This window comes from Balaenoptera physalus (assembly GCF_965194825.1).
Source record: "Balaenoptera physalus genome assembly, chromosome: 3".
Taxonomy (NCBI): Eukaryota; Metazoa; Chordata; class Mammalia; order Artiodactyla; family Balaenopteridae; genus Balaenoptera; species Balaenoptera physalus.
In genome coordinates, this window is record NC_138890.1 from 52,907,877 (window position 1) to 52,931,135 (window position 23,259).

General features: G+C 36.4%; 1 protein-coding gene and 1 long non-coding RNA gene across 4 annotated transcripts in view; one reads left to right on the forward strand and one right to left on the reverse strand.

Annotated features, from left to right (window-relative positions):
- The window catches only part of LOC309657228, a 44,551-nt gene extending 27,571 nt beyond the window's left edge, over positions 1 to 16,980 (reverse strand). The window contains exon 1 of the long non-coding RNA XR_014261725.1: positions 14,788 to 16,980. This is a non-coding gene — a long non-coding RNA (uncharacterized lncRNA). The remainder of the gene's footprint in view (positions 1 to 14,787) is intronic.
- LOC309657191 (uncharacterized protein) overlaps positions 1 to 23,259 on the forward strand; it is a 165,467-nt gene that overhangs the window by 5,375 nt on the left and 136,833 nt on the right. Inside the window, exon 2 of one of the 3 annotated variants that reach the window (XR_014261690.1) lies at positions 7,609 to 7,852. The exons of the other annotated variants lie outside the window; for them this stretch is intronic. The gene's annotated coding sequence lies outside the window, so the exon portion shown is untranslated. Of the gene's footprint in view, positions 1 to 7,608; positions 7,853 to 23,259 lie in introns of those variants that run through there. 3 annotated transcript variants of the gene reach the window in all.

Consider the following 23,259-nt stretch of genomic DNA (forward strand, 5'->3'; position numbering starts at 1 on the left):
TTTTATGGCTGAGTAATATTCCATTGTATATATGTACCACATCTTTATCCATTCATCTGTTGATGGACATTTAGGTTGCTTCCATGACCTGGCTATTGTAAATAGTGCTGCATTGAACACTGGGGTGCCTGTGTCATTTTGAATTATGGTTTTCTCTGGGTATATGCCCAGTAGTGGGATTGCTGGGTCATATGGTAATTCTATATTTAGTTTTTTAAGGAACCTCCATACTGTTCTCCATAGTGGCTGTATCAATTTATGGTGTTATAACTCTTAATATTGTCTTAAGAAAATTCATTCAGAGATTTCTCTCTTCTTGATTTTCTTTCTTTATTGTTTTTTTATACTTCTACTTGAATTCATTTTTAAGGTTGCATTTTGTATATGTGTTTTTATATTAAGCCTCCTCAAATCTCTTATTTTTAAATTTAAGTGTTACAGCTTGGCATTAATTTGGGTAAGAGCGAAAAAGAGATTATTATAGTATAGATTTAGGGGCATTATGGAAGGATGCCATTATCCTTAGGTGTCAAGAAAAATAGGTCAGAGTAATTTTGTTGTCTTCTTTGACATGGTAACTAGACTGGTATATCTAAGGTATATAGTAGACACAGTCAACTGAACATCAGCAAGGCTTTAGATAATGTCTCTTGTGCTGTAATTGTGAAAGGATAAAGATATATGAGTAGACTACTGTAACTAGTTGCACAACTGAACCAAAAGGTGGTGATGGATGAATTAAAATAACCAGGAGGACATGGAAGCAACCTAAGTGTCCATCGACAGATGAATGGATAAAGAAGATGTGGCACATATATACAATGGAATATTATTCAGGCATAAAAGGAAACGAAATTAAGTTATTTGTAGTGAGGTGGATGGACCTAGAGCCTGTCATACAGAGTGAAGTAAGTCAGAAAGAGAAAAACAAATACTGTATGCTAACACATATGTATGGAATCTAAAAAAAAAAAAAAATGGTTTTGAAGAATCTAGGGGCAGGACAGGAAAAATGACACCGATGTCAAGAATGGACTTGAGGACACGGGGAGGGGGAAGGGTAAGCTGGGACTAAGTGAGAGAGTGGCATGGACATATATATACTACCAAATGTAAAATAGATAGCTAGTGGGAAGCAGCCGCACAGCACAGGGAGATCAGCTCCGTGCTTTGTGACCACCTAGAGGGGTGGGATAGGGAGGGTGGGAGGGAGATGCAAGAGGGAGGAGATATAGGGATATATGTATATGTATAGCTGATTCACTTTGTTACAAAGCAGAAACTAACACACCACTGTAAAGCAATTATACTCCAATAAAGGTGTATTAAAAAATAAATTAATAAGATAAAATAACCAGGAGGGGTAGAATACTGTCCCAGTTGTTAATTTTATAACTGACTTAAAGGAAAATACAGAAAGCATGCTTTAAATATGTAGACACCTCTCTGCCATCCTCTCCTTTTGGGGTTCATTTTCTTGACTTACATAGAGAGCGTTCTGTCTTGTTCATTTTGGCCAGTCATCACTCCCAGTATGTAGAGATCTTGACTCCTGACATGAAATCCCACCTTCAATGGTTTCATCAAATTTATCAATAAAAGAATTCAGTGTAATAGGGCTGAAGTCTACTCCTGGAGTCATTTTTCGTTCTTTTCCTAGAACTTTTAGAAATTTGTTCCAAAGAGGTTGGTACTGAATTGCTGTGTTACATTATTTACTGATTAATTCTTGTTTGGTAGCTTTATCTACAATGTGAGATTATGAGATTATAATGATCCTGAGGGCAAGACAGGGGTTTATCTTACTTTTCTTCTAAATTTTCCTACTGATATTTTTGAATGAAAAAATGCAAACTGTTTTCATATTTATTTACATTTTTTTACTCACTAATCTTTTGGTTACCTTAGCTTAACTGCCTCCTAATTTTCTATACCATTCTTTGAGTGTTGAGGCTTTTGAATGGTTTCTATAGGTTTATTTGGCTTCTTCTAGCTTCTCATAGCAATTTGCACGTCTTGAATTTAGCACTTATAACATTGTTATTCTTGTACTCAAGGAGCTCACAATTTAGCAAGTCAGATATAGACAATACAATTCAAATATAATGTAATAACATTCTAGAAAATATATTTTTCAAGGTGCTGTGAGTGCATAAAGATCCAATTAATTTTTCTAAGATAGTATCATCTTATACATCTTTTCTAATGATAGTATCATCATAGACGTTCTCATTAAAAAAATATACTTGCACAACTGTGAATCTTGAAGGAAAATAAGAGTTCTGTAGCAAAATAAGACTGGATGATGAAGTAGAGGAGGAGGGCACACAGGTATAGATAAAATCGAGCTGAAATCTATGAGAATAGACATGAATGTGTGAAGACTACTGACTATATGAATACCAAATAGTTCAGTAGGCTGAAGCATAGGATGCCTGGTAAGGATAGTTGAAAAGGAGATTGAAAATAGGCCAGCACCTAAAAGTTCGGAGTGTCGTGCTGTTTACAGAGTGTACAGTGGCTCAAGGTGATTCAGCTAGCTCTGAATCATATAGCATTAAAAATTCTTGCTGGCATACTGATTTTCTCTACCACCAAAATCGGAATCTTTATTCACCCTCTGGAAAATGTGATGGAAAGCAAGCTAGGGTAGATTGCATATTGGTAATAAAAGGAAAACGGAAATAGTTTCAGCCCAACTCAATGTCTGACTTTGCCTGTTCCCTTTGAAGCTTAATTATAACCATCAGAGGAAGCCTCTTAAATGTTTGCTAATACATTCTACAATATGGGGGGAAAGTTTGCCAACGTCTTTTAAAATCACAAGGAAGCAGTATTTCACAGGTCAAGTAATTTAATTTGAACAAGGCATTATTAGGTTTGCCCTAAACTAGAGAAAAGCTTCTGCAAGAATTTTTATTTCTAAATTCAACAATACCATTATTTCTGCTACACAGATTCTCTCCCATGTCTATCAGCTCTGGTCCAGACAATTTACCCCAGGTAAACAGTAACTGGGAGTGCCTCCCCATTGCTTACAAAGCTTAGCCAATAAAGTTAAAGAGCTTTAACTTGGGATTCAAGGTTCTTCTGTGATCTGGCCTACATTCTGTCTCAATTTCATCTCCTGGTTTCCTTTCCAAGCATCAGAGGCTCGTACCACTAGACTCCTGAGTAATCTGTATTTTCTCTTCCTGCACTTCTGTTCATTAATATTTTCTCTAAAACAATTGTTGCTACCCCTGCCTATCAGAATCTGATTCAACTTGCCTGAACAAGCTAAAATAAAGACTGTTCTGAAATGTTTTCCACAGTTGCCCAAGAAGGAATCAACCTCTCTCTTCTGACTTATAATAAAACATAACATTTTACCTTTCATGGCATGTAGCATGTGTTATATTATGAGTATATACCTAACTTATAGATGTTACTCGTTATTACTCTGTAGCCTTTGAGGGTAAAGATTTATTTGTCATATGCCAGTATCCTTCCTAAACACTAGAAAAAATAGTAGAAGCTAACTATATTGGGTGGGAGGATCAATGCTTATATGATTTAATTTACAAAAGCTAGATTTTATTCAGTTATGTTACATATAGAAGTCAATATGTGTAACTTGGTCTTGTTGCCTGAGTATACGAAAAACTGAATCCATCCTGTATCTGTCAGATAGTATAACCCAATAACTCCCTTATCTCCATACTCTTGATGCAGGTAAATTTCACATCATACCTTTTATTACAAATTGTGGCTGTGCTTTGCGGCATGTGGGATCTTAGTTCCCTGACCAGGGATCAAACCCATACCCCCTGCGGTAGAAGCTCGGAGTCCTAACCACTGGACCGCCAGGGAATTCCCTACAAATTGTTTTATGTAGGATAATCTCAGTTAATATAACAAATCACCCCAATGCATAATAAGGAGGAGGTCTGTTTTTTCCATTGTATCAAGTCCAGATGACTATCCCTGATTTACAGGCAGCTTTTCTCCAAGCTGTGATGAAGAGACCTAGCCCTCTTTCATTTCTGACTTCAACACATGGCTCGAATTTGCCATGCTCATTTGCATCAAGGTGATGGGAAGAAGAATAGTATTGCGAAGGAGTCACACATGATTTTTTACCAACTTGGCTTAAAAGTAAAGCACAACACACTCATCGTTGCTGAGAACTAGTCACAGGATCACAGTTATATACAATTTGGGGTAGAAAAATCAATTCCCTTGTTGGGCTTCCACTTCCCAGCAATGATTGTATATTCTAACAGTGGAGTATGAATTTTGTAGACAATTATCCCCTGTGACTACTAGATAACTTTGCACACCCTTTTCCCCACATTTAGGACGTACTCCACTCCACTCCTCAAAGGAGACAGTATAAAGTGTTACCCAGTCACTGCAACCAGCAAGAAGTTTAGGATTACTGAAAGTAGCTCTTTATGGAGACCTATACATTATAAGGCATGTTGTCAGCCCCCATCGCCTCCTCATACTCAGTATGTAATGGGGGAGCTTGAACGGGATCACCTTCTTGGTGTGTACCTTTTTAGAATGCAGCCATCATGCTGTAAGAAGCCCAAGTTACATGAGAGTGTCCCACATAAATGTTCCCGTCAAGAGTCCCAGCTGAACTCAGCCTGGCCAGATGTCAGAACCTCCAGATGATTTTACTCCCAGTCATTCAAGTCATCTCAACCATTTGAATCTTCTGGAACTGAAGTTCCATGTCATGGGCCAGAGAGAAATTATATTGCCTGTTGTCTGTTCCCTGCCCTGATAGAATCCATGAATACTATAAATTGGTTGTTACTTTATACCACTGACTTAAAGTTGGTTTATAATGTAGCACTGATAAGTATAGCCAAATTTGGTACCTGGAAGTTGTGTGTGGAAATAACAAATACATATAACAAACATCTAAACATATGGCACTGGCTTTGGGACTGGGTGGTAGACAGAAGCTAGAAGGGCCTAGAAGAAACTATTAGCAGAAGGCTGATGAGCCTCAACGAGGCCATTGGAGAGGGCGCAAATAAAAATGACAAAAAATGTTACAGGAAGCTGGAGGAAAGGAGGCTTTTTTAAAAATTTAGTGATGAAAAGTTTAGCAAACATGGAAAATAGAAAAATGTCATCTAATAAACTGATAAATCTTGTTAAGGAGATTTCTCGGTTAAATGTTGAAAATATCAACTGGTTTCATCATGAGGCATAGAAAAAAGAGAGCTGAGCTAAAGTAGGAATTGTTCAGTTTTCAAGCAGAATCTAGAGGGGATATAAAAACCTAGGGCTTTCTGGATTTTAAACAATAATTGTCTCTCATCCCTAGTCTCTCTCAGAAAGAGACTCGGGACAAAAATAAAAGCCTGGTTGCTTCCAGTAAAACATCTCAAGGTGTATACAAGTATGAAACTATCAAACCCTCTTAAACCTCAGATAGTTTTCAGATGATCCTTCATAAGCCCCTTGTACTAGTTAGTCAGTAGACCTTCTAAGGACCTTAAGGGTATATCTCATCAACTCTCTGTGAAACAATAGAGCACCTACGTGGCATTGTCTGACAGTAACCATACAGGGACCAAAGGTTGAGAAGGACTTCTCTCGAATAGATTTGAAATGTGCCTTTTGTCCAGTGAAGTGTAATGCAAAATGGTACCTGCAGAACCCAAAACATGTTTGAAGAAACTAAGCAAGCCTAGGCTGAAAGGGACAGACAGTAAAAAATGAAGAAGCCATGTTTTGTGAAATGTGATACAAAATATTTATGGGCAGAACGTAGGTTTAGAAAATTACTTAGCTGTAAACATAAGCCATTTTTTTGGGGGGGGGGTTCTCCAGGGGAGGGGAGGTGATTCAGAGGGAATAACCAAGGGACCAGAGGACAAAATAAAAAACAACAGAGAATTGCTCCCAGGTAGGAGTATGGGGCCTTCATCAAAGAACTAACCTGGTTATTAGAGATGTAGGATGAAGGAAGTGGCATGATAAAAATTCTATTTAGACAGAATTATTCTGGCTGAATGTGTTGTGTTGATGTATAATGTTGAATGCATACTGAAAGAGAGGAAGCAAGTATGGTAATTAGAAGATTATTGTAATAGTTCAAGTGAAACAAGGCAGTGGCTGCACTGAGGATTAGCAATGGAGGTGATGAAGAGTGGTTAGCTTTAGGGCATATTTTGAAGATAGAGCCAAAAGAATTTGCTGATGGGTCACATGTTGGGTGTGAGAAAAAGAGTATAGTCAAGGATTTGGCTTAGCAACTGGAAAAACTGGAGTTGCCGTTTTATGAGTTGGGGAGCAGTAAGAAAGAAACAATTGCAGGGGGAAAAAATGTTAGGAGCTCAGTCTGGGACAGAATAAGTTAGAGATTCTCATTAGACATTCAAATAAAAATGAGGGTTGGGCTGTTGTGTACAAGAATCTAGATTTTGGAAAAGAAGTATAGATTGGAGAAAGAAATCTAGATAGAGACTAGAGATCACTAAGAGAATAACTGTAAGTAAAATCCAGAATCAGTCCAAAGGCTGAAACACTGCAGCATTCCGGTGTTTTGTGATCAGCTGATGAATAGGAACTTGCAGAGACTGAGATGGAGTGTCCAAGAGGAAGTTGTCTTGGAAGCCTAATAGGGAAGAAAACATGTTTTATAGAGGAAGAAGTATTTTCTTGTGTGAAATGCTGTTGATATGTAAAATGATATGAGGATTAAGACCATTGGCTTTTGCAACATGGATGCATCTCTGGTCTTGATGATAACAGTTTTGCTGTCGTCATGGATAGAACTTGATTAGAGTAGACTTTAGGGAAAATAGAAGGGAATAAACTGGAGTCAGTGTATGTAGCCTGCCCGTTAGAGGTATTTTGGTCTAATAGGAAGAAGTTAGTAAAGAAAAATCAAAGAAGATGTGGAATCCGGAATTATTTATTTTCTTTTATACATGGGCTATATATATATATATATATATAAATTTTTTTTTAATGGGAGAAATAGCAGGAAGTCTATAAGCTACTGGAAAAAGTCCAGAAGAAAGAGTACATTGAAAATTCAGCACTTTGATATAATTGCTGAAACAACATCTTTGAGAAAACAACAGTAGAGGAGATAGTGTGCATAGATGAAGGGGTTGGTCTTTTACTTTTTAACAAAAATTGTATTTAATGTGTACAACATTATGATTTGATATACATATAGAGAGAGCAAAATGAATTACTATAGTCAAGCTAATTAACACAATTAATTAGCACATAGTTAACATTTTTTGAAAATGGGAACACCTGAAATCTGTTCTCTTAGCAAATTTCCAGTATATTCAGTATGGTATTATTAACTATAGACATCATGCTCTACTTAGATCTCTAGACTTACTCATCCTATATAATTGCAATGTTGTACACTTTGACCAGCATCTTTCCATTTTCCTCACCTCCCTACCCCTGGTAAGTACCTTTTTACTCTCTGCTTCTTTGTATTTGACTTCTTTAGATTTCACATATAAGTGAGATCATACAGTATCTGTCTTTCTGTGTCGGGTTATTTCGCTTAGCATAATGTCCTCCAGGTTCATTCATGTGGTTGCAAATGACAGGATTTTCTTCTTTTTTTTTAAGGCTGAATGATATTCCATTGTATATATATATTCCACAATTTCTTTATCCACTCATCTATCAGTGGACACTTAGATGGTTTCCGTATCTTGACCACTCTGAATAATGCTGCAATGAATATGGTAGGTGCAGATATCTCTTTGAGGTACTGATTTCATTTCCTTTGGGTATACATTCAAGAGGGACTGATGGGTCATATGGTAGTTCTATTTTTGGTTTTTTAAGGAACTTCAGTACATTTTTCAATAATGGCTGTACCAATTTACATTCCCACCAACAGTGTACAAGGGTTCCCATTTCTCCATATCTTCACCAACACTTGTTATCATTTTTTTTATAATAGCCATCATAACATGATGAATAGGTGTAAGTTTATATCTCATTGTGTTTTTGATTTGCATGATGAGAAGGGGTGGTCTTTTAATTATTTTCTTAAATGTTTTATTGAGGTAAAATTGACCTGTAATAAACCACACACATTTGAAGTGTGCAATTTGATATTTTGACATTTGTATACACTCATAAAATCAAGCATCAAGATAATAAACATAGGGGCTTCCCTGGTGGTGCAGTGGTTAAGAATCTGCCTGCCAATTCAGGGGACACGGGTTCAAGCCCTGGTCCAGGAAGATCCCACATGCCGCAGAACAACTAAGCCCGTGTGCCACAACTACTGAGCCCACGTGCCACAACTACTGAAGCCCATGCGCCTAGAGCCTGTGCTCCACAACAAGCCCCCCGCAATGAGAAGCCCGCACACCACAATGAAGAGTAGCCCCCGCTTGCCACAAATAGAGAAAGCCCGCACGCAGCAACGAAGGCCCAATGCAGCCAAAAAAAAAAAGATAATAAACATATTCAACATCATCCCAAAAGTTTCTTTATGTCTCACCAACCCCAGATAACCATTGATATACTTTCTGTGGCTATAGATTAGTTTGCAATTTAAAACTTTATTTTATTTTATTTATTTTTTTAAGATTTTTTTTGATGTGGACCATTTTTAAAGTCTTTATTGAATTTGTTACAATATTGCTTCTGTTTTATGTTTTGGTTTTTTGGCCGCCAGGCATGTGGGATCTTAGCTCCCTGACCAGGGATCGAACCTGCACCCCCTGCATTGGAAAGTGAAGTCTTAACCACTGGACCACCAGGGAATTCCCCTGCACTTTTTTAAAAGAATTGACATAAGTGGAATCATACAGGATGTACTCTTTTTTCGTCTGGCTTCTTTCACATATAATGTTTTAGATCCATCCCTTTGATTTCCAAATATACATTTTTGGTTGGCTTATTTACCATCCATATATATGCTTTGACATGTGCATTCAGATCTTCTGCACATTTATATTTGGTTGTTAGTTTTCTTTTTATTAAGTTTTGAGAGTTTTATATGAGCTAAATTCCATTCTTTCATCAGATATGTGCTTTGTAAAGATTGATACTTTCTCTAGTTTGTCTCATCTTTCTTCCTTAAGTGTTTCTAAAAAGAAGATTTTAATTTTGATGAAGTCTATGTTACAAATAGTTATTTTATAGATAATGCTTTTGGTGTCGTATCTTAGACTTTTGGCTAACCTAAGGTCACAAAATATTTTCTTCTAAACTTTTTATAGTTTTATATTTTACTTCTAGGATCCATTTTGAATTAGCGTTTGGATGTGATGTAAGCTGTGGATTGAAGTTCATTGTTTTTGCTTAAATACATCCAATCATTCTAGCACCATTGTTGAAGATTATCATTCTCCACTGAATTGTTTTTGCATCTTTGTAAAAATTAGTTATCTATAAGTGTATGGCTCTATTTCTGGATTCTCTGTTCTTTTCCTTTTATCTATTTGTCTATTCTGACTCTAATATCACACTGCCTTGATTACTGTAACTTTATAATAATTCTTAAAACTGGTTAGCTTTCAAACTTTGCTCTTTTCAATGTTGTTTTGACTTTTCTGGGACTTTTATATTTATTTCAGCAAATTATTTTTTCAATGTACAGGACATGCACAACTTTCATCACATATTTCCTAATAGTTCATATTTTTGATGCTGTTAGAAATGGTATTATTTTTCATTTAAATTGCTGATTATTTCCTCTTAGTATATAGGAATAGAATTTATTTTGTATTTTGTTCTTACACCCTCCACCCTTGCTAAACTTACTAGTTCTAATAGGTTGCTTTGTAGATTCCATCATACCTCCTATATAGATTATCACGTAGTCTGCAAATAAAGACAATTTTATTAATTACTTTCCTATCTGGATGCTTTTTCTTTTCTTTCCCTTTTTTTGGCTGTTTCTTGCCTTATTGTACTAACTAGAACCTCCAATACAATATTGAGTAGAAGCGTTGAGAGCCGAAACCCTTGTTTTCTTTCTGTTTTTAGGGGGAAAACATTAGGTTTCTCATAATTAAGTATAATGGTGGATCCAGATTTTTCACAGATACCCTTTATCTGGTTAAGGAAATTCCATTCCATATCTAGTTGGCAGAGAGTTTTTGTTTTGATTTTGTTTTATCCAGAAATACGTATTGCTAAATTTGATTTGCTAATATTTTATGGAAATTTTCTATATATTGTTTTTTTCTTATCTTTGACTTTGATGTCTGGGTAATGCTGGCCTCATAAAATGAGTTAGAAAGTGGTCTGTCCTCTTCTGTTTTGTGGAAGAAAGTGTGTAGATTTGGATTAAATCTTCATTAAATGTTTAGTAGAATTTATCTTTCATCCATCTGGCCCTGGAATTGTCTTTATTGAAAAAATTTTTAACTAGATAGAACTGTTCACATTATTTGTTTCTTCTTGAGTGAGTTTAATAATTTGTGACTTTCAATACATTGTCTATTTCATCTAAGCACTTCAATTCATGTGCATGGAGTGCATTCATCATATTTTCTTATTATCCAACTAGTATCTGTGAGTTTCCTCCACTATTTCTGATACTGGTTATTTTTACTCCCTTCCTGCCCCAGCCCCCCTTTTTGGCAACCATTTTAATATAAATGGCTTTTTGTTTCACTGATTTTTATCTGTGGTTTTCCTTCTTTCAATTTCACTGATTTCTGCCCTTATCTTTGTTATTTCCTTCCTTCTACTTGCTTTAGATTGTATTTACTTTTCTGTTTCCTGTTTCTTTAAATGGAAAACTTAGATTACCGATTAATACATTTCTTTATTACACCATTAAATGCTATGCATTTCCCTCTAAGAACTACTTTAGATGCAACCCACAAATTTTGATAGATTGTGTTCATATTTCCTTCTGTTAAAGACTGCTTGAATCTTTCTCTATAACTCATGGGTTATTTAGAAACCATGTGTTAACTTTCAAATAATTGGGGATTTTTGAGATGTTTTTCAGTTGTAGACTTCTAATTTAATTTCTTCTAGAGAACATACATTGTGTGATTTCTACTCTGTGAAGTTCTTAAGATTAGTTTTATATCTCATGATATGGTCTATCTTGGTGAATGTTTATGTGCAATTGAAAAAAATTATGTAATCTGCTGTTGTTTGGTGAAGTGCTCTATGCATATCAATTACAACAATTTGTCTGGTTGTGTTGTTCAGGTCTTCTATACTCTTAATGATTTTCCATCCACTTGTTCTATCAATGACAGAGAAGTGTTGACATCTCCAATTATATTTGTTAATTTTTAAAATTCTTCTTAGAGTCCTATTGATTTTTGCTTAATATATTTTGATAATCTGATTTTAGATGAACACACATCTAGGATTGTTATTAGGTGAACACACATCTATAATTGCCTCCTTTATCATTATGTAATGTGCCTGTTTATCCCTGGTAATATTTCTTATTCTGAAGTCTGCTTTGTCTGCTATGTGGTTCTTCTACCTGTCACTAAGATTAAGGAAGGGAGAAGTAAACTAAAAGAATTGCCCATTTTTCAAGAAGAGTGTAGTTGAAAAGCTCAGGGTTCAGGAAAGTCTCTCCAGCCAGAAAAAAATATGTTAAAATTGAATTAATATTATTTATGGCAGAGAAGCTGAATAGAACAGATGCTCCCAGGTGATGGTTATGGCTGAGCTCCATGTTATCAGGTGGTACCAACTGCAGCTTTGTGAATGAGGTTATTTTGAAGCTTCCAGCCACACCAGTACTCCAGTTGACCCCACGTGAAACAGAATTAATTGGTCAATCCCCCAAATTGTGAAAATAACAAATTGTTGTTATTGTTTTAAGTAACTCAGTTTTGGAGTATTTGCCATCCAGCAATTGATAACCAAAGCACAGTGGCAGAGTGAAATCAGGTCATAGAATTGACTTCTTCTAAATTTAAACAAATGAACCACAAAAATGAAAAGTGTGTCAAAATTTTCCATCAGCATCCAAAAAAAATACATGGGGACCAGGTTGTAAAGTACATTGCAAAATTTTAAAATAAGGAAAGAAAAAGATGTCTGGTATGTCAAAGCTTAACTCCTAACCTGAAATTTAACCTCAGATGCAGAAATAATGAGATTACAAAATTCTGCAAATTTTTCACAGATAAGACTATTTGAAGATTTGGAAGAGGGCAGTTTTATTGTTTTCCTCTTCTGATAGGTTGGATAGGTGAGGGAAAGAATGAAGAGAGACACCATGAAATAAAGGTTGAAAGAAATGAATTTAAAAATTAGATTTAGTCTAATTTAGTCTAATTTTCCATCTCTGATGGAAAGTTAAACTCCAAAGTTCCACACCAAAATGGGGGCATAAATGAATCACTAAGCTATTCTTTCTGTGTGCTTAAGATATATTACTGCTCATGTCAATTTAAAAAAAGGAGAGAAAGCAGAGGGAGCCTAATTCTTCCATCAGTGAGTATATTCTTTCTAGCTGACCTCTCTATTTAATCTTAAAACTTAGACACCACATAGTTCTAATATGAGCCACTTGTTGGTTATATGTATTGGAAACATTTTCTCCTGGTTGGTGGTTTACCTTTTACTCTACTAATGGTGTATTTTGATGAATTGACATTCTTAATTTTAATATTGCATGGTTCACCATATTTTTATTTAGACTTAGTGCTTTTTTTTTTTGCCAGTTTAAATAATATTTGCCTACACTAAGTTCATGAAGACATATTTCCCTTCAAAAGATTTTTTGAATTGGTTTTTTAAGTATCAATTCAAATTAAGATGAGTCAGTATTCATTTTCTCCAACGTGTATATCCCATGGGTATATGAAAGGATGTTCTCTTTCATAATTTTGCAGTGTCTTTTGTCGTTAATCAAATGATCGTATATGTATGGGTCTGTTTCCGGGCTCTAAATTCCATCCCAGTGGTCTCCTTGTCTATCTTTGCACCAATATATTTTCTTTATTATTATTGCTTGAGAGTAAGTCTTGTTGTCTGGTAGTGTAAGTCCTTCATCTTTGTTTTTCTTCAAGATTATAATGTCTGCTCTTTATTCCTATTACATTTTCATATAAATTTGAAAATCAAATTTTTATTCTCAAAAAAAAAACCTGCTACCTATTTGAGTAAGATTATATTGAATCTACAAAACAATTTAGAGTGAATGTACCTGTTTATAATATTGAATTGTTTAATTGATGAATGGGTATATACTTCCATTTATTTAGAGTTTAAAACAAAATATTTCATGAAAGTTTTGTAATATTCAGAGTAGATATATGATACATGCTTTTTATTAGAGTTTTTCCTTATACATTTGTTATTTTTGATTTTCTGGGAAATATCAAATGTTTCATCTTCTATTTATTACACACATTTAAATTATAATTTCTTCTTTTTTTATAAATTTATTTATTTATTTATTTATTTATTTTTGGCTGCATTGGGTCTTCATTGCTGCGCACAGGCTTTCTCTAGTTGCAGCGAGCGGGGGCTACTCTTCGTTGTGGTGTGTGGGCTTCTCATTGAGGTGGCTTCTGTTGTTGCGGAGCACAGGCTCTAGGTGTTCGGGCTTCAGTAGTTGTGGCTCACGGGCTCAATAGTTGTGGCTCGTGGGCTGTAGAGCGCAGGCTCAGTAGTTGTGGCACATGGGCTAGTTGCTCCATGGCATGTGGGATCTTCGCGGATCAGGGAGCGAACCGTGTTCCCTGCGTTGGCAGGCAGATTCTTAACCACTGTGCCACCAGGGAAGTCCCTGATTTCTTCTTCTTTTTGCATATGGACCTTGTATTCAGCAAATTCTCTTTCCAAAAGTAGCATGTTCCTGTTTTTATGATATCATTTCCGTTGCACTAACTAAATCTATATACTTAGTCATTAAGAGAGAGAGAGGAACAGGAAGAGTTCAGGAAAGATTTTCGTCTAATATTAATGACAGTGTGTCTTAGTTTTAATATTTTGCTTAATTTTATTTTATTTATTTATTTTTTTCATGTTATAAGCCTTTTCATGATGCCAAATTACACATGTTAGAGCTTGGTTAATTTTATTTTTTAATTAAAATTTACTTTTCTGTATTTTTAAATTCTTCTTGAAGAGTATATATTATTATTTCAAAGCAAAATTACATTAAAATACAGATTTAAAATTTAAATTGAAGAAAACTAACTGCAATGTAGGTTGTCTTATTTTTTGCATGCTGTCTCAAATAACAATGAACCTCTTTGGCTGCCTACACAGACCCACACTCCAACTAACTCCTAATTTTTGTTTGGAAAATATATGGTTAACAGTTTACTCAATTCTGACTCTTTGAATTGATTTTCTTCGGGTAAAAAGGATCTAATCAGTAGGGAAAAAAATAAGCCCATAGAATTGTAAGAGTAATGTTTCGTTCATTAGTTAGAAATATTTCTCAACTCTCATCTAATGTGAAACCCGAATAAGAGCTCAGCATGGACTATTTTAGGAGCTCTCACCTTCCTGGGAAGAAGAAAAAAAGAAAAGTAACATCAGAAATTGCTGACATCTCTCTCCATCTCAAGCTTTCTCCCTTAACTGGGTTCAGAAATGGGCATTAATAAGTAGGCAATGAAAGAGGGCCCTCTTGTTTCTACCTAAGATTTTGCCCCCATTTGTTACTTGCCTGGACATCCCTATTTAAACTTTTTGGACCTTCATTTCTCCTCAAAATCCAGTATATGCTATTATTATCACCATTTTGTTTTTTATTTTATTGAAGTATAGTTGATTTACAATGTTGTGTTAATTTCTGCTGTACAGCAAAATGATTCAATTATACATATATATATATACTTTCCATATTCTTTACCATTATGGGTTATCCCAAGATATTGAGTATAGTTCCCTGTGCAGTACAGTAAGGCCTTGTTGTTTATCCATCCTATAGATAGTAATTTGCATCTGCTAATCCCCAAATCCCAATCCATCCTCCCACCATCGCCCCCCTTCCTCCTTGGCAACCACAGGTCTGTTCTCTGTGTCTGTGGGTCTGTTTTTGTATCGTAGATATGTTCATTTGTACTGTATTTTAGATTCCACATATAAGTGATATCATATGGTACTTGTTTTTCTCTTTCTGACTTCTCTTAGTATGATAATGTCTAGGTCCATCCATGTTGCTGCAAATGGCCTTATTTCATTCTTTTTTATGGCTAATATTCCAGTGTGTGTGTGTGTGTGTGTGTGTGTATGTGTGTGTGTGCACACACACACATATATATACACCACATCTTCTTTATCCATTCATCTGTTGATGGACATTTAGGTTGTTTGCATGTCTTGGCTATTGTAAACAGTGCTGCTGTGAACATAGGGGTTCATGTATCTTTTTGAATTATAGTTTTGTCTGGGTATATACCCAGGAGTGGGATTGCTGGATCATATGATAACTCTAGTCTTTTGAGGAACCTCCATACTGTTTTCCATAGTGGCTGCACCAGTGTACATTCCCATCAACAGTGTAGGAGGGTGCCCTTTTCTCCATACCCTCTCCAACATTTATTATTTGTAGACTTTTTAATGATGGCCATTCTGACCTATGTGAGGTGGTACCTTATTGTAGTTTTGATTTGCATTTCTCTAATAATTAGTGATGTTGAGCATCTTTTCATGTGCCTATTGCCATCTGTGTGTCTCCTTTGGAGAAATGTCTGTTTAGGTCTTCTGCCCATTTTTTTGACTGGGTTGTTTGTTTTTTGTTATTGAGTTGTATGAGCTGTTTGTATATTTTGGAAATTAATCCCTTGTCAGTTGCATCATTTGCAAATATTTTCTCCCTGTCCATAGGTTGTCTTTTCGTTTTGTTTATGATTTCCTTTGCTGTGCAAAATCTTATAAGTTTGATTACGTCCCATTTGTTTATTTTTGTTTTCACTTCTATTGCCTTGGGAGACTGGCCTAAGAACAGATTGCTACGATTTATGTCAGAGAATGTTTTGCTTATGTTCTCTTCTAGGAGTTTTATGGTGTCATGTCTTACATTTAGGTCTTTAAACTATTTTGAGGTTATTTCTGTGTGTGGTGTGAGGGAGTGTTCTAATTTCATTGATTTACATGTGGCTGTCCAACTTTCCCAACACCACTTGCTGAAGAGACTGTCTTTTTTCCCATTGTATATTCTTGCTTCCTTTGTTGAAGGTTGTTCATAGGTGTGTGGGTTTATTTCTGGGCTTTCTGTTCTGTTCCATTGATCCATATGTCTGTTTTTCTGCCATTACCACACTGTTTTGATTACTGGAGCTTTGTAGTATTGTCTGAAGTCTGGGAGGGTTATGCCTCCTACTTTTCTTTTTTCCCTAAAGATTGCTTTGGAAATTCTGGGTCTTTTAAGGTTCTGTATAAACTTTAGGATTATTTGTTCTAGTTCTGTGAAAAATGTCATGGATAATTTGATAGGGATCACATTAAATCTGTTGATTGTTTTGGGTAGCATGGGCGTTTTATAATATTAATTCTTTCAATCCAAGAGCATGGCATATCTTTCCATTTCTTTGAGTCATCTTCAGTGTACTTTATTAATGTTTTGTAGTTCTCAGTATATAAATCTTTTACCTCCTTGGTGAAGTTTATTCCTAAATATTTTTTTGGATGCGATTTTAAAAGGGATTGTTTGTTTACATTTATTTTCTGATATTTCACTGTTAGTGTAAAGAAATGCAACCAATTTCTGTATATTAATCTTGTATCCTGCTTCTTTGCTGTATTTGTTTATCAGTTCTAATAGTTTTTGTGTAGAGTATTTAGGGTTTTCTATATATAGTATCATGTCATCTGCATATAGTGACAGTTATACCTCTTCCCTACCAATTTGAATACCTTTTATTTCTTTTTCTTGTCTGATTGCTGTGGCTAGGACTTCCAGTACAATGCTGAGGAGAAGTGGCGAGAGTGGGCATTCTTGTCTTTTTTCAGAGTTAGCAGGAAGGCTTTCAGCTTTTCACTGTTGAGTATTATATTGGCTGTGGGTTTTTTTGTTTTGTTTTGTTTTTTGTTTTAACATCTTTATTGAAGTATAATTGCCTTACAATGGTGTGTTAGCTTCTGCTTTATAACAAAGTGAATCAGTTATACATATACAATATGTTCCCATTTCTCTTCCCTCTTGCATCTCCCTGCCTCCCACCCTCCCCATCCCATCCCTCTAGGTGGTCACAAAGCACCGAGCTGATCTCCCTGTGCTATGCGGCTGCTTCCCACTAGTTATCTATTTTACATTTGGTAGTGTATATATGTCCATGACACTCTCTTACCCTGTCACATCTCACCCCACCCCCTCCCCATATCCTCAAGTCCATTCTCTAGTAGGTCTGTGTCTTTATTCCCGTCTTGCCACTAGGTTCTTCATGGCCTTTTTTTTTTTTTTTTTCTCCCTTAGATTCCGTATATATGTGTTAGCATACTGTATTTATTTTTCTCTTTCTGACTTACTTCACTCTGTATGACAGACTCTAACTCCATCCACCTCATTACAAATACCTCCATTTCATTTCTTTTTATGGCTGAGTAATATTCCATTGTATATATGTGCCACATCTTCTTTATCCATTCATCTGTCGATGGACATTTAGATTGCTTCCATGTCCTGGCTATTGTAAATAGAGCTGCAATGAACATTTTGGTACATGACTCTTTTTGACCTATGGTTTTCTCAGGGTATATGCCCAGTAGTGGGATTGCTGGGTCGTATGGTAGTTCTATTTGTAGTTTTTTAAGGAACCTCCATACTGTTCTCCATAGTGGCTGTATCAATTTACATTCCCACCAACAGTGCAAGAGTGTTCCCTTTCCTCCACACCCTCTCCAGCATTTATTGTTTCTAGATTTTTTGATGATGGCCATTCTGACCAGTGTGAGATGATATCTCATTGTAGTTTTGATTTGCATTTCTCTAATGATTAATGATGTTGAGCATTCTTTCATGTGTCTGTAGGCCATCTGTATATCTTCTTTGGAGAAATGTCTATTTAGGTCTTCGGCCCATTTTTGGATTGGGTTGTTCGTTTTTTTGTTATTGAGCTGCATGAGCTGCTTGTAAATCTTGGAGATTAATCCTTTGTCAGTTGCTTCATTTGCAAATATTTTCTCCCATTCTGATGGTTGTCTTTTGGTCTTGTTTATGGTTTCCTTTGCTGTGCAAAAGCTTTTAAGTTTCATTAGGTCCCATTTGTTTATTTGTGTTCTTATTTCCATTTCTCTGGGAGCTGGGTCAAAAAGAATCTTGCTGTGATGTATGTCATAGAGTGTTCTGCCTATGTTTTCCTCTAAGAGTTTGATAGTGTCTGCCCTTACACTTAGGTCTTTAATCCATTTTGAGTTTATTTTTGTGCATGGTGTCAGGGAGTGTTCTAATTTCATACTTTTACATGTACCTGTCCAATTTTCCCAGCACCACTTATTGAAGAGGCTGTCTTTTCTCCACTGTATATGCTTGCCTCCTTTATCAAAAATAAGGTGCCCATATGTGTGTGGGTTTATCTCTGGGCTTTCTATCCTGTTCCATTGATCTATATTTCTGTTTTTGTGCCAGTACCAAACTGTCTTGATTACTGAAGCTTTCTAATATAGTCTGAAGTCAGGGAGCCTAATTCCCCCAGCTCCATTTTTCGTTCTCAAGATTGCTTTGGCTATTCGGGGTCTTTTGTGTTTCCATACAAATTGTGAAATTTTTTGTTCTAGTTCTGTGAAAAATGCCAGTGGTAGTTTGATAGGGATTGCATTGAATCTGTAGATTGCTTTGGGTAGTAGAGTCATTTTCACAATGTTGATTCTTCCAATCCAGGAACATGGTATATCTCTCCATCTATTTGTATCATCTTTAATTTCTTTCATCAGTGTCTTATAATTTTCTGCATACAGGTCTTTTGTCTCCTTAGGTAGGTTTATTCCTAGATATTTTATTCTTTTTGTTGCAATGGTAAATGGGAGTGTTTTCTTAATTTCACTTTCAGATTTTTCGTCATTAGTGTATAGAAATGCAAGAGATTTCTGTGCATTAATTTTGTATCCTGCTACTTTACCAAATTCATTGATTAGCTCTAGGAGTTTTCTGGTAGCATCTTTAGGATTCTCTATGTATAGTATCATGTCATCTGCAAATAGTGACAGCTTTACTTCTTCTTTTCCGATTTGGATTCCTTTTATTTCTTTGTCTTCTCTGATTGCTGTGTCTAACACTTCCAAAACTATGTTGAATAATAGTGGTGAGAGTGGGCAACCTTGTCTTGTTCCTGATCTTAGTGGAAATGGTTTCAGTTTTTCACCATTGAGGACAATGTTGGCTGTGGGTTTGTCATATATGGCCTTTATTATGTTGAGGAAAGTTCCCTCTATGCCTACTCTCTGCAGGGCTTTTATCATAAATGGGTGTTGAATTTTGTCGAAAGCTTTCTCTGCATCTATTGAGATGATCATATGGTTTTTCTCCTTCAATTTGTTAATATGATGTATCACATTGATTGATTTGCGTATATTGAAGAATCCTTGCATTCCTGGGATAAACCCCACTTGATCATGGTGTATGATCCTTTTAATGTGCTGTTGGATTCTGTTTGCTAGTATTTTGTTGAGGATTTTTGCATCTATGTTCATCAGTGATATTGGCCTGTAGTTTTCTTTCTTTGTGACATCTTTGTCTGGTTTTGGTATCAGGGTGATGGTGGCCTCGTAGAATGAGTTTGGGAGTGTTCCTCCCTCTGCAATATTTTGGAAGAGTTTGAGAAGGATAGGTGTTAGCTCTTTTCTAAATGTTTGATAGAATTCACCTGTGAAGCCATCTGGGCCTGGGCTTTTGTTTGTTGGAAGGTTTTTAATCACAGTTTCAATTTCAGTGCTTGTGATTGGTCTGTTCATATTTTCTATTTCTTCCTGGTTCAGTCTCGGCAGTTTGTGCATTTCTAAGAATCTGTCCATTTCTTCCAGGTTGTCCATTTTATTGGCATAGAGTTGCTTGTAGTAATCTCTCATGATCTTTTGTATTTCTGCAGTGTCAGTGGTTACTTCTCCTTTTTCATTTCTAATTCTATTGATCTGAGTCTTCTCCCTTTTTCTCTTGATGAGTCTGGCTAATGGTTTATCAATTTTGTTTATCTTCTCAAAGAACCAGCTTTTAGTTTCATTGATTTTTGCTATTGTTTCCTTCATTTCTTTTTCATTTATTTCTGACCTGATCTTTATAATTGCTTTCCTTCTGCTGGCTTTGGGGTTTTTTTGTTCTTCTTTCTCTAATTGCTTTAGGTGCAAGGTTAGGTTGTTTATTCGAGATGTTTCCTGTTTCTTGAGGTAGGCTTGTATTGCTATAAACTTCCCTCTTAGCACTGCTTTTGCTGCGTCCCATAGGTTTTGGGTCATCGTATCTCCATTGTCATTTGTTTCTAGGTATTTTTTGATTTCCCCTTTGATTTCTTCAGTGATCACTTCGTTATTAAGTAATGTGTTGTGTAGCCTCCATGTGTTTGTATTTTTTACAGATCTTTTCCTGTAATTGATATCTAGTCTCATAGCGTTGTGGTCGGAAAAGATACTTGATACGATTTCAATTTTCTTAAATTTACCAAGGCTTGATTTGTGACCCAAGATATGATCTATCCTGGAGAATGTTCCATGAGCACTTGAGAAAAATGTGTATTCTGTTGTTTTTGGGTGGAATGTCCTATAAATATCAATTAAGTCCATCTTGTTTAATGTATCATTTAAAGCTTGTGTTTCCTTATTTATTTTCATTTTGGATGATCTGTCCATTGGTGAGAGTGGGGTGTTAAAGTCCCCTACTATGATTGTGTTGCTGTCGATTTCCCCTTTTATGGCTGTTAGTATTTGCCTTATGTATTGAGGTGCTCCTATGTTGGGTGCATAAATATTTACAATTGTTATACCTTCCTCTTGGATCGATCCCTTGATCATTATATAGTGTCCTTCTTTGTCTCTTGTAATAGTCTTTATTTTAAAGTCTATTTTGTCTGATATGAGAATTGCTACTCCAGCTTTCTTTTGATTTCCATTTGCATGGAATATCTTTTTCCATCCCCTCACTTTCAGTCTGTATGTGTCCCTAGGTCTGAGTTGGGTCTCTTGTAGACAGCATATATATGGATCTTGTTTTTGTATCCATTCAGCCAGCCTGTGTCTTTTGGTGGGAGCATTTAATCCATTTACATTCAAGGTAATTATCGATATGTATGTTCCTATTCCCATTTTCTTAAATGTTTTGGGTTTGTTATTGTAGGTGTTTTCCTTCTCTTGTGTTTCTTGCCTAGAGAAGTTCCTTTAGCATTTGTTGTAAAGCTGGTTTGGTGGTGCTGAACTCTCTCAGCTTTTGCTTGTCTGTAAAGGTTTTAATTTCTCCATCGAATCTGAATGAGATCCTTGCTGGGTAGAGTAATCTTGGTTGTAGGTTTTTCTCCTTCATCACTTTAAGTATATCCTGCCACTCCCTTCTGGCTTGCAGAGTTTCTGCTGAAAGATCAGATGTTAACCTTATGGGGATTCCCTTGTGTGTTATTTGTTTTTTTTCCCTTGCTGCCTTTAATATGTTTTCCTTATATTTAATTTTTGACAGTTTGATTAATATGTGTCTTGGTGTGTTTCTCCTTGGGTTTATCCTGTATGGGACTCTCTGTGCTTCCAGGACTTGATTAACTATTTCCTTTCCCATATTAGGGAAGTTTTCAACTATAATCTCTTCAAATATCTTCTCAGTCCCTTTCTTTTTCTCTTCTTCTTCTGGGACCCCTATAATTCGAATGTTGGTGCGTTTAATGTTGTCCCAGAGGTCTCTGAGACTGTCCTCAGTTCTTTTCATTCTTTTTTCTTTATCCTGCTCTGCAGTAGTTATTTCCACCATTTTATCTTCCAGGTCACTTATCCTTTCTTCTGCCTCAGTTATTCTGCTATTGATCCCATCTAGAGTATTTTTAATTTCATTTATTGTGGTTTTCATCATTGCTTGGTTCCTCTTTAGTTCTTCTACGTCCTTGTTAAATGTTTCTTGCATTTTGTCTATTCTATTTCCAAGATTTTGGATCATCCTTACTATCATTATTCTGAATTCTTTTTCAGGTAGACTACCTATTTCCTCTTCATTTGTTAAGTCTGGTATGTTCTGACCCTGCTCCTTCATCTGCTGTGTGTTTTTCTGTCGTCTCATTTTGCTTATCTTACTGTGTTTGGGGTCTCCTTTTCACAGGCTGCAGGTTCGTAGTTCCTGTTGTTTTTGGTATCTGTCCCCAGGGGCTAAGGTTGGTTCAGTGGGTTGTGTAGGCTTCCTGGTGGAGGGAACTAGTGCCTGAGCTCTGGTGGATGAGGTTGGATCTTGTCTTTCTGGTGGGCACGTCCACGTCTGGTGGTGTATTTTGGGGTGTCTGTGGCCTTATTATGATTTTAGGCAGCCTCTCTGCTAATGGATGGGGCTGTGTTCCTGTCTTGCTAGTTGTTTGGCATAGGGTGTCCAGCACTGTAGCTTGCTGGTCGTTGAGTGAAGCTGGGTCTTGATGTTGAGATGGAGATCTCTGAGAGATTTTTGCCGTTTGGTATTACGTGGAGCTGGGAGGTCTCTTGTGGACCAGTGTCCTGAAGTTGGCTCTCCCACCTCAGAGGCACGGCCCTGATGCCTGGCTGGAGCACCAAGAGCCTTTCGTCCACATGGCCGACGACAAAGACGCCGGGAAACTCCGCGGGAGCCGTCTTTCGCGAGGAGCCTGCTACAGTCCCCGCGTGTCCCAGAAACAGGCCAGCCTCTCAGCGTGCCGTACCGCCACACGGGAAGCCGCCATCTTGTACATCTTGTACGGCAAAGCCCTCCATTTCCGGGACCGGCCGCTGACTTGACCCGTGAGGCGCGAGCCAACAAAGGTGGCGTGCTTGGCTGTGGGTTTGTCATAATTAGCTTTTATTATGTTGAGATATGTTCCCTTGGTACCCACTTTCGTAAGAGTTTTTATCATGAATGGATGTTGAATTTTATCAAATGCTTTCTCTGCATCTATTGAGATGAACATGTGTTTTTTGTCTTTTCTTTTGTGGATGTGGTTTATCACATTGATTGATTTGCATATGTTGAACCATCCTTATGACCCTGGGATGAATCCAACTTGGTTGTGGTGTATGATCTTTTTAATTTGTTGTTGGATTCAATCTGCTAATATTTTGTTGAGAACTTTTGCATCTATATTCATCAAAGATATTGGCCTATAATTTTCTTTTTTGGTAGTGTCTTTGTCTGGTTTTGGTATCAGGGTGATGGTGGCTTCATAGAATGTCTTTGGGAGTGTT